General features: G+C 40.9%; 1 pseudogene; it reads right to left on the bottom strand.

Annotated features, from left to right (window-relative positions):
- The window catches only part of LOC122238848, a 58,877-nt pseudogene that overhangs the window by 1,659 nt on the left and 43,924 nt on the right, over positions 1-13,294 (bottom strand).

Genomic DNA, 13,294 nt, shown 5'->3' with positions numbered 1-13,294 from the left:
GCCTCGTGGTAACCCCTGTTTTCTGGGCAACTAGAAAATTAGTAGGAAGATTTCATCAAGAATTGTAGCAGTTACTTTCAGGGGCTGTGTTTTGCAGATGTCTTGCTCATCTTGAAACGGTTTGCACATTCCTAATACCTCAAAATCAGACGTATTATATTCTCTGACTTGGTAGAAAGGAATAGAAATCAATGCACTGGTCTCATACTGTTCCCATATGTGTGACGTGGAACGAGATGGCAGTACCCAGGTGTCAGCTCCTGCATTGGTACTTGGCTCTGACTCAGTGCCCTCTTGGATTAATCACTATTTCTCCTGGCATTCATTTTATTATCTTTGAAAAGAGAAACAGAGTATACCTATCACACGGGAATATTTTTTTTTATTATATGAAATTAATTGTCAAATTGGTTTCCATACAACACCCAGTGCTCATCCCAAAAGGTGCCCTCCTCAATACCCATCACCCCCCCCCATCCCCCATCAGCCGTCAGTTTGTTCTCAGTTTTTAAGGGTCTCTTATGCTTTGGCTCTCTCCCACTCTAACCTCTTTTTTTTTCTTTTTTTTCCTTCCGCTCCCCCATGGGTTCCTGTTAAGTTTCTCAGGATCCACATAAGAGTGAAAACATATGGTATCTGTCTTTCTCTGTATGGCTTATTTCACTTAGCATAACACTCTCCAGTTCCATCCACGTTGCTACAAAGGGCCATATTTCATTCTTTCTCATTGCCACGTAGTACTCCATTGTCACACGGGAATATTAGGAACATTCCGGAAATCTTATCACAAAAGCATTACCCAGAGTTCTTCAACATTATTATTATTAAATACAGTATTAATAACAGCCAAAACTTACACAAAACTTACTCTGTTTTAGGCTTTGTTTCTTTGCATTTATCAACTCCTCAAAATCTTCTTCAGAGAGGTTAAGAAGCTTACCCAAATTCACTGATGTAGTAAGAGGTGAGGCAGAGATAAAAAGACATAGAATCTGGCTCCAAAACCTGTGTGCAAAATGTAAGATTTTAAAATTATGACTTAATTTTTGGAATAAGTAATAATTCACAGGTTTTAAAAATGAGAATGGCATGCGATGAGAAGTTCTGCTTCCACTGTACCCGCCCTGTTCTCTGATCTCCTCCCTCCCCTCGAAGTATACACCTTCAGTACTTTATGCAATTATAAACAAAAATAAAACAGGGTGCCTAAGTGGCTCACTCAGTTGAGTGTCTGACTCTTGATTTCAGCTCTGGTCATGATCTCACAGCTTGTAGGATCGAGCCTCACGTTGGGCTCTGTCCTGATAGTGCAGAACTGAACCTGCTTGGGATTCTCTCTCTCTCTCTCTCTCTCTCTTTCTTTCTCTCTCATTTTCTGTGCCCCTCCCCCATTCATGTGCACACACACTCTCTCTTTCTGTCTCAAAAGTAAACATTTAAAAAAATAAACAAAAATAAATTTACCCTCCCTTTTATGACACCACAGGCATCCCAGTGTGTTCACTATTGTGAATTTTGCCTTTCCACTCAACCATCTGTCCTGGATGCCTTCCTCCAGCACAACAGAGAAGGGAACCTCACTCTTTCCCAGCTGTATGGATTCTGTTGTGAGACGTTCCATGGTTGACGTCACCAATCCTCCATTTATGGAAACGGGCTGCTTCTCTTCTTATGCTCTTACAGTCAATACCACAACATAGCACTTGTGCATATGCCACCTTGTAGCTGTGCAGGCACTTCTGTAGGATCAGTTTCCAGAAGTATGAGATCTGGGTTAGAGTGAGGAAACATTTCTAATGTTGCATAGTTACCACCACATGGCCCTTCTAGGGACCGTGCCATTTGCATTCTACCAGAAATGCCTATTTCCCTACAGCTTTACTAACAGAGAGGGTATTGTTGAACTTCTGAATGTTTGCCAGTATGATGGGTGAGGATGGCATCCCAGTATAGTTTTCATTAGCATTTAAAAAGTTATGAATAATATTGAACATCTTTACATTGGTTTAAGGTTTCCTTTATCATTTTTTAAAAATTTATTTATTTTGAGAGAGCGAGAGAGGGTGCACGTGCAGGTACTCATGTTGGGAGCAGGGGAGGGGCAGAGAGAGAGGGAGAGAGAGAATCCCATGCAGGGATTCTCCTTGTGGGCTCCATCTCACGACGTGAACAGTGACATCATGACCTGAGCCCAAATCAAGAGTTGGATGCTCGACCGACTGGGCCCCCCAAGCTCCCCTAAGGTTTCCTGTATACTTCTTTTTACGTGATCTGTCTGTCCATATCCTTGCCTGGTTATGTTTTGTCTTGTTGATCTTTTTCATCTCAATTTTTTTAGGAGTTTTTAATGTTAGAAAAATAAACCATTTTTACACGATAGGAGTTGCAAATATTTTTCTTGGTTTGCATTTGCTTTTTACTTTGCTAATCTCTTTTTGGAGACCATGAATGCATTTTTAATTTTTTGAGAGTTTCAATGAAGATATGGGACTTCAATGTCGTAGGTTGTTAATTATTCAAGTTTGTAATTTTATTCAGTAAAAATATGTTGAGAACTTACTGCTGTGCTTCCCAATTTGTGCGAAGTGTTTGGAACAAAACTACTCCCCTGGATAAGTTCCTAACCTAGTTGGTGAGTCAGGGCTAAGTAAATAATTCCAGTGTGTCAGTGGTAAGAGTTAAATCAGAAATATGAAAAAGGGCTGTAAGACTACAGATGGTTTTACTAGCTTTGAGAATTCTATGAAAGATCTTGTAAAGAAAGTTATTGGTAAGCATGGTCTTGAGGGATCTGTAGGGGTTTGACAGGTGAAAGAGAATGCAAGGCTTATATACCTGTACCCTAGCTCCTGAGGGAGTAGGTCCAATGTTAGCATTTGGAAAACTCTTTCCTCTCCAGACCAGATGGGTTGCCTTTCCTTGTACCAATTTGCCAAAATACAAGTAATAATCCCAACTATTTCTTAAGAGAGGATATAGTACTCTTACTTGAAGGAAACTTATTATGTTTGATTTTCTGCAAAGTTAAGTTTGTGGTGGCTTCAGACTCTAGATGTCCACCTAATGTCATTCTCTTCTAAGCATTTGATGTTAAGTCTGGTATTTCACCACTAGAAAAAAGAAAAGAGAAGGATTTCAGAAACTGGTGTATCTTAAGTTCTTTATTGTGACAACTCTAATAGTTTTTTTTTTTTTTTTTTTTTTAGGTTAGTCTTACGGTTTCTGCAGAACTGGAAGTTGTTTTCGTAATACCCCCAACCATCTCTTCATTTGCCAGTTCAAGTATGAGATACAATTGACATGCAAGCAAGGGAAGAATGGGGTCAGCTACTGACTGGTCTTTGGGAGCTGGGAAGCTAGGACTCGCTACATTAGTTCAAGTGGCAGGCACAACTGTTGTCCACCCAAACTATCCTCCCTTTGTGTCTCCCCTATGGAACTCCTGTCCAGTGCAGAGAGGCAGGGAGGCAGCTCAGGAGTGTATTGTGACTAATCTGGTCTAGTCTGGACCAATCATACCAATCTAGTTCTTATCTTTCAAAACTGGATATCTGGTCTCCCTTAAGCCCAGGGTGGTGTGACCCTGTTAGGGTCAATAATACACAGAGGAAAGGGGGGGGGCAGGTTTTGAGAAAGCTTTGCTTTCCTGAAAAAATAAAACCAGGCAGATAGTTGATCTGCTTTCACTGCTTCAACCTGCCTTGAAATCAGATGTGATGCCTAGAACCACAGCAGCCATCCTTTTTTTTTTTTTCACTTGGAAGCAATAATTATTCACATTTTATTTTTTTTTTCCTTTTATTTTTTATTTATTTTTTTTTTATTTTTTAATATATGAAATTTACTGTCAAATTGGTTTCCATACAACACCCAGTGCTCATCCCAAAAGGTGCCCTCCTCAATACCCATCACCCACCCTGCCCTCCCTCCCACCCTGCCCTCCCTCCCACCCCCCATCAACCCTCAGTTTGTTCTCAGTTTTTAACAGTCTCTAATGCTTTGGCTCTCTCCCACTCTAACCTCTTTTTTTTTTTTTTTTTTTTCCTTCCCCTCCCCCATGGGTTTCTGTTATGTTTCTCAGGATCCACATAAGAGTGAAACCATATGGTATCTGTCTTTCTCTGTATGGCTTATTTCACTTAGCATCACACTCTCCAGTTCCATCCATGTTGCTACAAAAGGCCATATTTCATTTTTTCTCATTGCCACGTAGTATTCCATTGTGTATATAAACCACAATTTCTTTATCCATTCATCAGTTGATGGACATTTAGGCTCTTTCCATAATTTGGCTATTGTTGAGAGTGCCGCTATAAACATTGGGGTACAGGTGCCCCTATGCATCAGTACTCCTGTATCCCTTGGATAAATTCCTAGCAGTGCTATTGCTGGGTCATAGGGTAGGTCTATTTTTAATTTTCTGAGGAACCTCCACACTGCTTTCCAGAGCGGCTGCACCAATTTGCATTCCCACCAACAGTGCAAGAGGGTTCCTGTTTCTCCACATCCTCTCCAGCATCTATAGTCTCCTGATTTCTTCATTTTGGCCACTCTGACTGGTGTGAGGTGATATCTGAGTGTGGTTTTGATTTGTATTTCCCTGATAAGGAGCGACGTTGAGCATCTAACCATCCTTTTGCCAAGAAGCCTGAAGAATTTTTGCACAGACATGTTGCTGACTTAACGTGGCAGTTGCCTATGTCCAGTGGAGGAAAATAAACTTTTTCTTTTCTTTTCTTTTCTTTTTTTCTTTTCTTTTCTTTTTTTTCTCTTCTTTTCTTTTCTTTCTTTTGAAAGAGAGAGAAAGACAGAGAAAATAGGAGGGGCAGAGAGAGAGGGAGAGAAAGAGAATCCCAAGCAGGCTCTGCACTCAGTGAAGACCCGAACTCAGGGCTTGAACTCAACAAACTGTGAGATCACGACCAGAGACGAAATCAAGAGTCAGATGCTCAAGTGACTGAGCCACCCAGGCGCCCTGAACATTCTCCTTTTCTTAATCTATTGTTGGTCAGGCTTTCCTTGAAGCAAACAGTCACTAAGGGGCAGCACGGCCACTTACAACACTACCAGGTTGGCTTGCCACACTTCTACAGATTCAGCCGAGAAGGAGACCACAGACCCAGTCTATTGAACAAAGAGCATAAACAAGAGCAGCGTGGCGTCAGCCACCTGCACCCCCTGTCCCACGGGCCCACGCCAAACCAGAAAGGCCAGGCGATGCGCAGCACAGGCAGTGGGTGCTGTTGCAGTCCACAATCACCCCACCAGAAAGAGTTCCTGTGGCTTCCTGGGAATATTTATTTCCTCTCACAAATTGGATTCTGGGGATGACATAATTCTCACCCACTTCAGATATGTGATACATGGTCTCTCTCTGCTTCTTTTTAAGGTGTTAATGGTTTTTCACTGTGTGGCTGTTTCTATGCTCATATTTATACTCCATATTTGGTTTTTTTAATAGTTGTTATTAAACATCACATCTGTGGGACCCTAGGAAAATAGTATAGGCATAGTCTAAAACAGATCAAGCAAAGTTTACCTTTACTTTGGCCTCTACGTTTCAATTTTCAGGGTTCTCATGATGCTTACCAGTATCTAAATTTTATGTGTATCATTGGTAATAAAATTGCAGAACTAAAGTCCCCAACCTCTCCTCGGCCCTACAGTGCTTTCTGCAATTAGGAGAATCTTAAAACACACTGTAAGGGCAAGTGTGGTGGAAGGCCTTTTCTGGAAATGGGGTTAGCACGGCTGTGGAAGCTAGTATCCCCATGTAAACTTATCTCTTTGCTGTTAAATGCCATAAATTTTCATTAGGTGATCAACAGAAATGGCATGATTGCTCAGGAGCTCAACCCTGGTATTTAAATTTCTTCTCCTCAACTTTAATGAGGGCATATATCAGAGCAGTAGAGTGGGGTGACATTTACAACACTGCCACTCCATTCTGTGATTAGACACACATCATTCAGAGGTTGGGCTTCAGACTAGTGGTAGTTCCAAAGTGTTCTAAACAGCAGTCGTGGTAATTACAAAACTTACAATGAGAAATAACAAATAATATCTTGTTTTTCAACCTGCACTTCGATTAGCAGTAGCATCACATAGCTGGAAGCGTGGCAGGGGGTTCTGCTATATGTCTCTCCCTGAACATAGGAGTGGGAGGGAGAGGAGGGCCTTCTAGCAGATGAAGAAATAGAGAAGAAACGCAGGAGTTGGGAGGACACCACAGGAAAAGATAAAAACCACAGAACATAAGTATATTAATCAGGGTTCTCCTCAAACCATTAAATAAGGTCTTGTTAAAAGATCAATCTGTGACCTTCATTTGTAAGTTTTGGTAAATTCATAAAGCTTGAGCCTCACTCAGCCTTTAGGTCAAGATATATCCATGTGTCTTGATCCAAATTCCAGAAATAGGAGAAAATTCAGAATCTCAGGTGGGCTGTATGTTTTACCACATAGCTATCAATGTTTCTTAGAACTCTAAGAAAACTGATCTATCCAAAGAAATTTTGTGATAACTGAGTTCTCTTTTTTAAGTTTTTTTAAATCTTTATTTATTTTTGAGAGGGAGAGAGACAGAGTGCAAATGGGGGAGGAACAGAGACAGAGGGAGACACAAAATCCAAAGCAGGTTCCAGGCTCTGAGCTGTTAGCACAGAGCCAGACGTGGAGCTTGAACTCACGAACCACGAGTTTATGACCTGAGCTGAAGTCAGACGCTTAACCGGCTGAGCCATCCAGGTGCCACTGTGATAACTGAGTTCTAACACTGTTTCATTCTATTGCTGGACATTTAGATCTAGACAAATTTCATCATAGTTGAGACAAAATTCTTTAAATTTGACAAATATTTCAACTGGTGATCCATCAGGCAAAAGCCATGGCCAATCTTTGGACTGCCAGACAGGACCCTGTATGACAAATGGTACAACCTGGTGCCCCCAACTCTTGAGGCATGTGCTTAAGGGGCCGGCTGCTTAAGGGTTCACTTAAGTGAACTGCTACTCTATAAGGAACTCAGCCCTCTGGCTGCATCTGCTCTTTTCTACTCGGAATCATAGTTTCATTTTCTCATTGGCAGCCTTGTTTTCCTTTTCACCTTATGTGACAAATTCAGAGACTGTAGAAGGTCTTTTGCATTAAGCATGGTGTTTAAAGAGGTAGTATGTGCTTAATTTATGATCATGGGTGCTAAAGATTCTTTTGTCTCATTTGGTGGAAGCCTGATTTGAGAAACCGGTCTCAGAACTGGCTGTGTTCAGGAGTCTGGGTCTTATGGGCAGATGAGTCATCCTCTGTTACAGATTTCAGTGGCCTTCCCTGGTAGGTACCATAACATCATTTTGGAAGACTTCCATTTCTTCTTTTCCTTTGAACGTCTCCTGGTCATATCTGTTATAGGCAGCTGAGACAGGCTATTTGGTATACAACATGGGATCTACAGATACTATATTTGGGATCAGGTATATTTCATTCTTCTCTGGCCTTTACAGATTGAAGAATTGCAAAAGTATTCTTGGAAACAGTTTACTGTATTTCTGATCCTACCCCCAATTCTGCTGATGATATATCTTGGGCCATAGTTACCTCAACATCCCCCCAGAGCCTCTGTTTCGGGGCAGCCATATCATCATCTACATCAATCTCGATTGCAGATCTTTTCTTAGCCTTGACTTTGCAGCAATTTTTTTTTCCCACTGACACAGCTTCAGACAAAGACTGATCTGTTCAGCTTGTACAATCCTTCCTTTTGGCCCCTCCAAACCAGCAGCCAATCTCTCTTTATCAAGGTCCACACATTCTTCATCTTCAGTTCACGGTTTCTTTGCTCCTCCTACAACATCCCCTCATTTTAACTTGAGCACATCCCTGAGGACCTATTTCTAGGGGTGCCCTTCTGTCCATCCTTGCTGAAGTTAATGTTTCGCCATGAGTTATCCGAGAACATCTCCTTAGTCAGGGCCTCTAACCACAGCAATGGTTTCAGTAGCCTCAGTAGGGCATCAACAGTAGGATGCGAAAAGCACACATTGTTCAGTATGAATAAGGTAGAATCCAGCGTGCGATGTTCTCTGGTTTGCCTTCCTTTCCGGTCTCCCAGACTACGTAACTGATCTTGATGTTCTGGGGTTACTAGAATGCCTGACAGTCACTTTGTCTTCCTTCACAACAATCTCCTTTTCTGGGTGCTGTGCTGTTGTACGATGGTGGGTACATGTGTCCCCCACCTCTCTGCCATCTCTGATAGCAGATGTGGCGTCGGCCCCTCAAATCTCTGAGGACCCCACACTATAAGGCCTCATAAGGGCATATGAGATCATCTTAACTGGGCCTTTCCACCCTTAATGTATTTTTTTGGTAATAGCTGGGTCCAGCGTGCACATCTACAATACACATCCCCATCAAGAGGGATTTTCTTATAGTTTCACACTTATGTTCAAAATTGACCCCCTGTTTTTTTTTTCTTTACTGATAGTACTACTCAGTTGGTGAGGCTTTTAACCAGTCATTCTGCATTTTTCTCTTTCGTTTCCACTCCATATCTAACCCAACCAGAAATCCTGTCTCTGGAAGATTTCTGTAATAATCCCCTAACTGGTTTTCCTATTTCTAGTTTCAGCCTCCTCCTCCTCCTTGCACCCCACACCTCCATCTAGTCTCCAAACTGCAGCCAGAGCATTCTTTTAAAAGGCACATTGGATCGTGTCACTGTCTTGCAATAACCTCCAGTCACATCACTGGCGTTTAGAACCAACCCAGAGTCTTCTCTGGGACCTCCAAGCCCTGCATGATTGTGTCCCTGGCTATCTCTCTGAACCTAGTTCACAGACCTGACCCCTGGCTCACTCTGCTTATCACACTGCTTCTTTGCTGGTTCTTATATGCCAACTGAGGACCTGCCTCAGGTCCTTTGTTCTTGCTGTTCCATTAGCCTGGAATGCTTCCTCTAGGCAGCTGCTTCCTCAGTTTATCTGCTTTCCCGCTCAGAGTCACCTCTCCCCTTGAGAACCCTATCTGAAATATCACTCCCATCCCCTCACCCTCCTTTATTCTTCATTGTAGCATTTATGGTTATTCAGTATCATATTATGTATTTCTTATTGATTTGTTTATGGTTCCTGCCTAACAAACAAAGACCCCTGAGCACAGGCAGTCTGCTTTGTGGTCTGCAGGGTCCCCCTCACCTAAAAGGATACATATTTGTTGAATGAATGCTAGATGGGGAAACTGGAACTTAAGACAAACTATCCTTATTTTCCTGTTTTTTCCAGGACAATTTTGCCAAGGGTAAGGACAATCCAGGGTGCAAGTAATGTGGGCATACATGATCAGAAATGGACCGTAATTTGAACTCAAGTCCTGTTGTATCCCTTTGTGGCTCCCTGTTGATAGCTGCAATAAAATTTTATAATGGTCTGCCCAAAGAATCTTAAAATTAAATTCTAAATGATTTCCTCCTAGTGTTTCTGCCCTGACCACACAGAGGGTCTGCAGGAGACGATGTACTAGAATAGCGTGTGCCCAAGCTGGAATTGGTACAGCAGCATCAATATCGTATTTGCTAACTCATGTTGCTAATGAGGACAGTTTTGGGAAGTTTCAATGACAGGCTCCTCATTTACTTCCTGAGCTGCATGTATAATGCTATCAGCCTCAGAAACAAGGTTGGTAACATCAGTGCATAAATCACTCTTCAAGTGAGCAAAGTAGATATGCTATGACTTCCGTTTACCCCATGTAACAGCAAATGAAGGAGAACATTTATTATTTACTTACTCTGGTTACATCAGCTTTTGAAATTGTTCTAGTTGAACTATAAAACTCTACCAAATGTCTTAGACTGACCTACCTAGTGGAGTAGGGAAACTTATAGTGGCAGCCAGAAAACTTAGATTTGTCTCCATCACATGTGTAAGCTTGTGGGAGCAGTTTACATTCCTTCTGTTCCTTTTAATAGTAGAGGATAGTACAGTCGAAATTTTCCAGAGAGACCAGCATTTTCAGAAAACAACAACTATAATAGGATTCCCCTTTATTGAAAAAAGAAATAAGACGATTTAAAATATATAGAGAAAAAATGTTTGTGGGGGCACCTGGGTGGTTCAGTCGGTTGAGTGACCAGCTCTGGCTCAAGTCACGATCTCACAGTTTGTGAGTTCAAGCCCTACATCAGTCTCTCGCTGCTGTCAGCACAGAGCCTGCTTCTGATCCTCTGTCCCTGCCCTCTCTCTGCCCCTCCTTCACTCATGCTCTGTCTCTTCAAAGACAAGTAAAAACATGAAAAAAAACCCACATATTTGTGGAACAAGATTTGACTGTCTACAAATAAATGTATAGAATAAGGAGTTTCTCTAAAGTTCTGTTTTTATGCTTTTTGCAAGTTTTCTGCATTTCTTCAGGCATAGGTCACACATATTTACTGAGCACCTACTATGATCTGCGTACCTTGTTAAACAGAGCTAGGGATGTGCGCTGTAGAGGACAGGCATGCATGTAAACATGTATTGTTTTTATAATTAAATTAAAAGAATATATTCTCTCTGATCAAAATAATCTCTGTTTTCATAAAAGTTTGAGGCAAAAAATGGAAGAAAGAATTGTCAAAATTTCAAGGAAAATCTTCTAAGCCAACAACTCAGATGACTAGATTGGTCGGGTTGCATCTACAGGGCTATTGTAGAATTGGATTGCACGAGTTCAGAAATGTTTGCAGCTTTGGAAACTGGTCTCTGATGCTCCTAGTAGTATTTATTTTAGCTGTTTGTTTGTTTGTTTGTTTGTTTAAAACCTCTTTCAAAGGGTTATATGAACTTAATAACCTCTGTGTTGCTAAGGACCAGATAGGGGTCTAGCACACCACGGGTGTGGTGAGGCCAGAGCCCTCATGCCTTCTGGAGGAAATTCTCATTGTATATTTCTGGAAAGCAACTTGGAAAAATGCATTCTTCATCTCACATGTGGAAAAACTTTCTTAAGGTCTGGCCATACAAAAACTGAAGAAGACATTGATCTTGAAGCCTCCAGATTCTGTTTCTTAAAGATAATCTCCTCACACTTTCCTAGTGTTTAATATTCTCTGTCCACAGACAAATCTACTCCTAGGAAATCATTTTGAAACCGTGACTCACACCAAAGTTCAGGTGATTTAGGTATGTTTCTCCTTTCCCTAAGGCATTTGCCCTATCATGGCTCAACTCTTTAAACAAGGGGAATCACTTCTGAACTTCTTACTTTATCATGTTAATTGGAGATGTAGAGTACCTTTCAATTCTGACATTCTTTGCTTCTAAATGCACAGCTTAGTATTTGTGTGGATATTATGGGGCAGAAGGGAGGAAAAGCAGGGGGTGAAATTTTTTTTTGTGGAAGACCCTATTATCAGTTAGGGTGATTTTCCTTACAAGTAACAAAACACCTAACAGCATTTTATCCAATAAAGTCATTTTTTACCCAGGTAACAAGAAGTCCAGAGATGTGAGTTTCCGGAGTGGGTCAGCAGCTCAACATGGCTCAGCCACTGAGTCAGTGTCTCTGATGGACTTGTCTTCCCATCATACCTTCCCAAAGGTCTGCAGCAGCTCCAAGCATCTTATCTTCACCTAAGTGTTCAAAGACAGAAGGGTTGTCCTCATGGGCCTTTCCCCCTTTGTCTGATGGGAGACTGTCTCAAAGCTCCCCAGCAGACTCCTCTTAACAGCACATTGGCCGGAACTGGGTCATTTCCACCACCTGTAGTAGCAAGGAGTTGACAGACCAATCACAAGTTTTCCCCAGGGCTAGGCATATCGAGAACTGGAACAAACTGAGATTTTGTTAGCAAGGAAGCAAAGTGTTGCTGGAAGGCAGTCAATAGTGTCTGCCGCAACCTTGGGACCACATCACCAAGGAGCTACTCTGAGCAGATCTGTGACCATGCTTGAAAATGGCTGAGTCAGAAACCCGGGCTTTCTCTAGTCCCTTCCACCTTCTAGTTCCTTCCTTGCAAATGTTCAGGTTAAGAGGGGAGGGGTGTGTGATGGAGACAGATGGTGATGTTCTAAATTAAAAGAGAAATGGGATGTTGTAGTGCTGTGTTCAACTTGTCTATTCTCAAAATTTTTTGTCACACAATTTTATTCTTTAACTTGAATTTATTCTGCTGAACATCTTCTGCAAACTTGCTATAAAAACAATAGATTTTTTTTTTTTTTTTTGGTCAGGCTGCTCTTTCACTGAAACAGTCCAGAGATGATTGTATTCACTTTTATTTTTTAAATCTCCACTTATCAAATACTAGTGTGCAAAAAACAACAACAACAACAACAACAAACAGATGGTATGATTTGAAGCTTCTTTTGTTGTATGCAGGCTAATGTTTTAAACATCATGCCAAAATTTGACTTGTAATTTTAAAATTGCTATTTTCCCAGGCTGAGCTTGGAATATCCTCAAATTTCTCCAACAGTGTCTCATGAAGGGAAAGCAAGATTTTTGCATGTGGGCAAATTCAAGAAAAGGACAAATGTTTAAAGGACACATTTTTTTCAAATGAAAATTAAAATAGTTTTATTGAGGGGTACCTGGGTGGCTCAGTCAGTTAAGTGTCTGACTCTTGATTTTAGGTCAGGTCATGATCTCACAGTCCTGAGATCAAGCCCCCTGTTGGGCTTTGCTTTGGGCTCTGGCAGTGGGAGTGGAGCCTGCTTGGGATTCTCTCTCTCTCCCTCTCTCTCTCTGCCCCTTCCTCACTGGCTCCTGCTCTCCCTCTCAAAATAAATAAATAAATAAATACATAAATGAATAAATAAACAAACATTAAAAAATAGTTTTATTGATTCTAATGTAGCAAAAAGTTTCTATTTTTAGAACATATAGTACCTATTGCATCTAAAATGAATGTTAGTTTTCAAAATCTCACTTCTTTTTTAGTTATTAAAATACTGGTATCTTAACATCTTTGAAAAGAAGCAAACAGATTCATCTTTCTAATCATTCATCTTTTATAGTTGGGTAGAGTTTAGAGTTTATAAAATTTGTTCATACACGCTATTTCATGTTATCTTTCAATGAACCTGCAAAAAAATATTATTTTTCCCATTTATATACAAGGAGATTGAGGATCAAAAAAATATCTTACCTAAGGTCAAAGAATGTTAGCTGTGGAGTTAGGGTTAAAATGAGGTTTTCTATCCATTGCAACTCTTACTAGTGCCTATCCTATGTCAAGAACCATTCTGACACTGGAAATAATAAAAGAATAATAATCATACCTAACCTTTATCGAGTGCCAGGCACTATCCGAAATACT

Source organism: Panthera tigris, chromosome B2, assembly GCF_018350195.1.
Source record: "Panthera tigris isolate Pti1 chromosome B2, P.tigris_Pti1_mat1.1, whole genome shotgun sequence".
In the NCBI taxonomy this organism is placed as follows: Eukaryota; Metazoa; Chordata; class Mammalia; order Carnivora; family Felidae; genus Panthera; species Panthera tigris.
The sequence above is the reverse complement of the archived record's forward strand: the minus strand, read 5'-3'. Positions and strand labels throughout refer to the sequence as shown.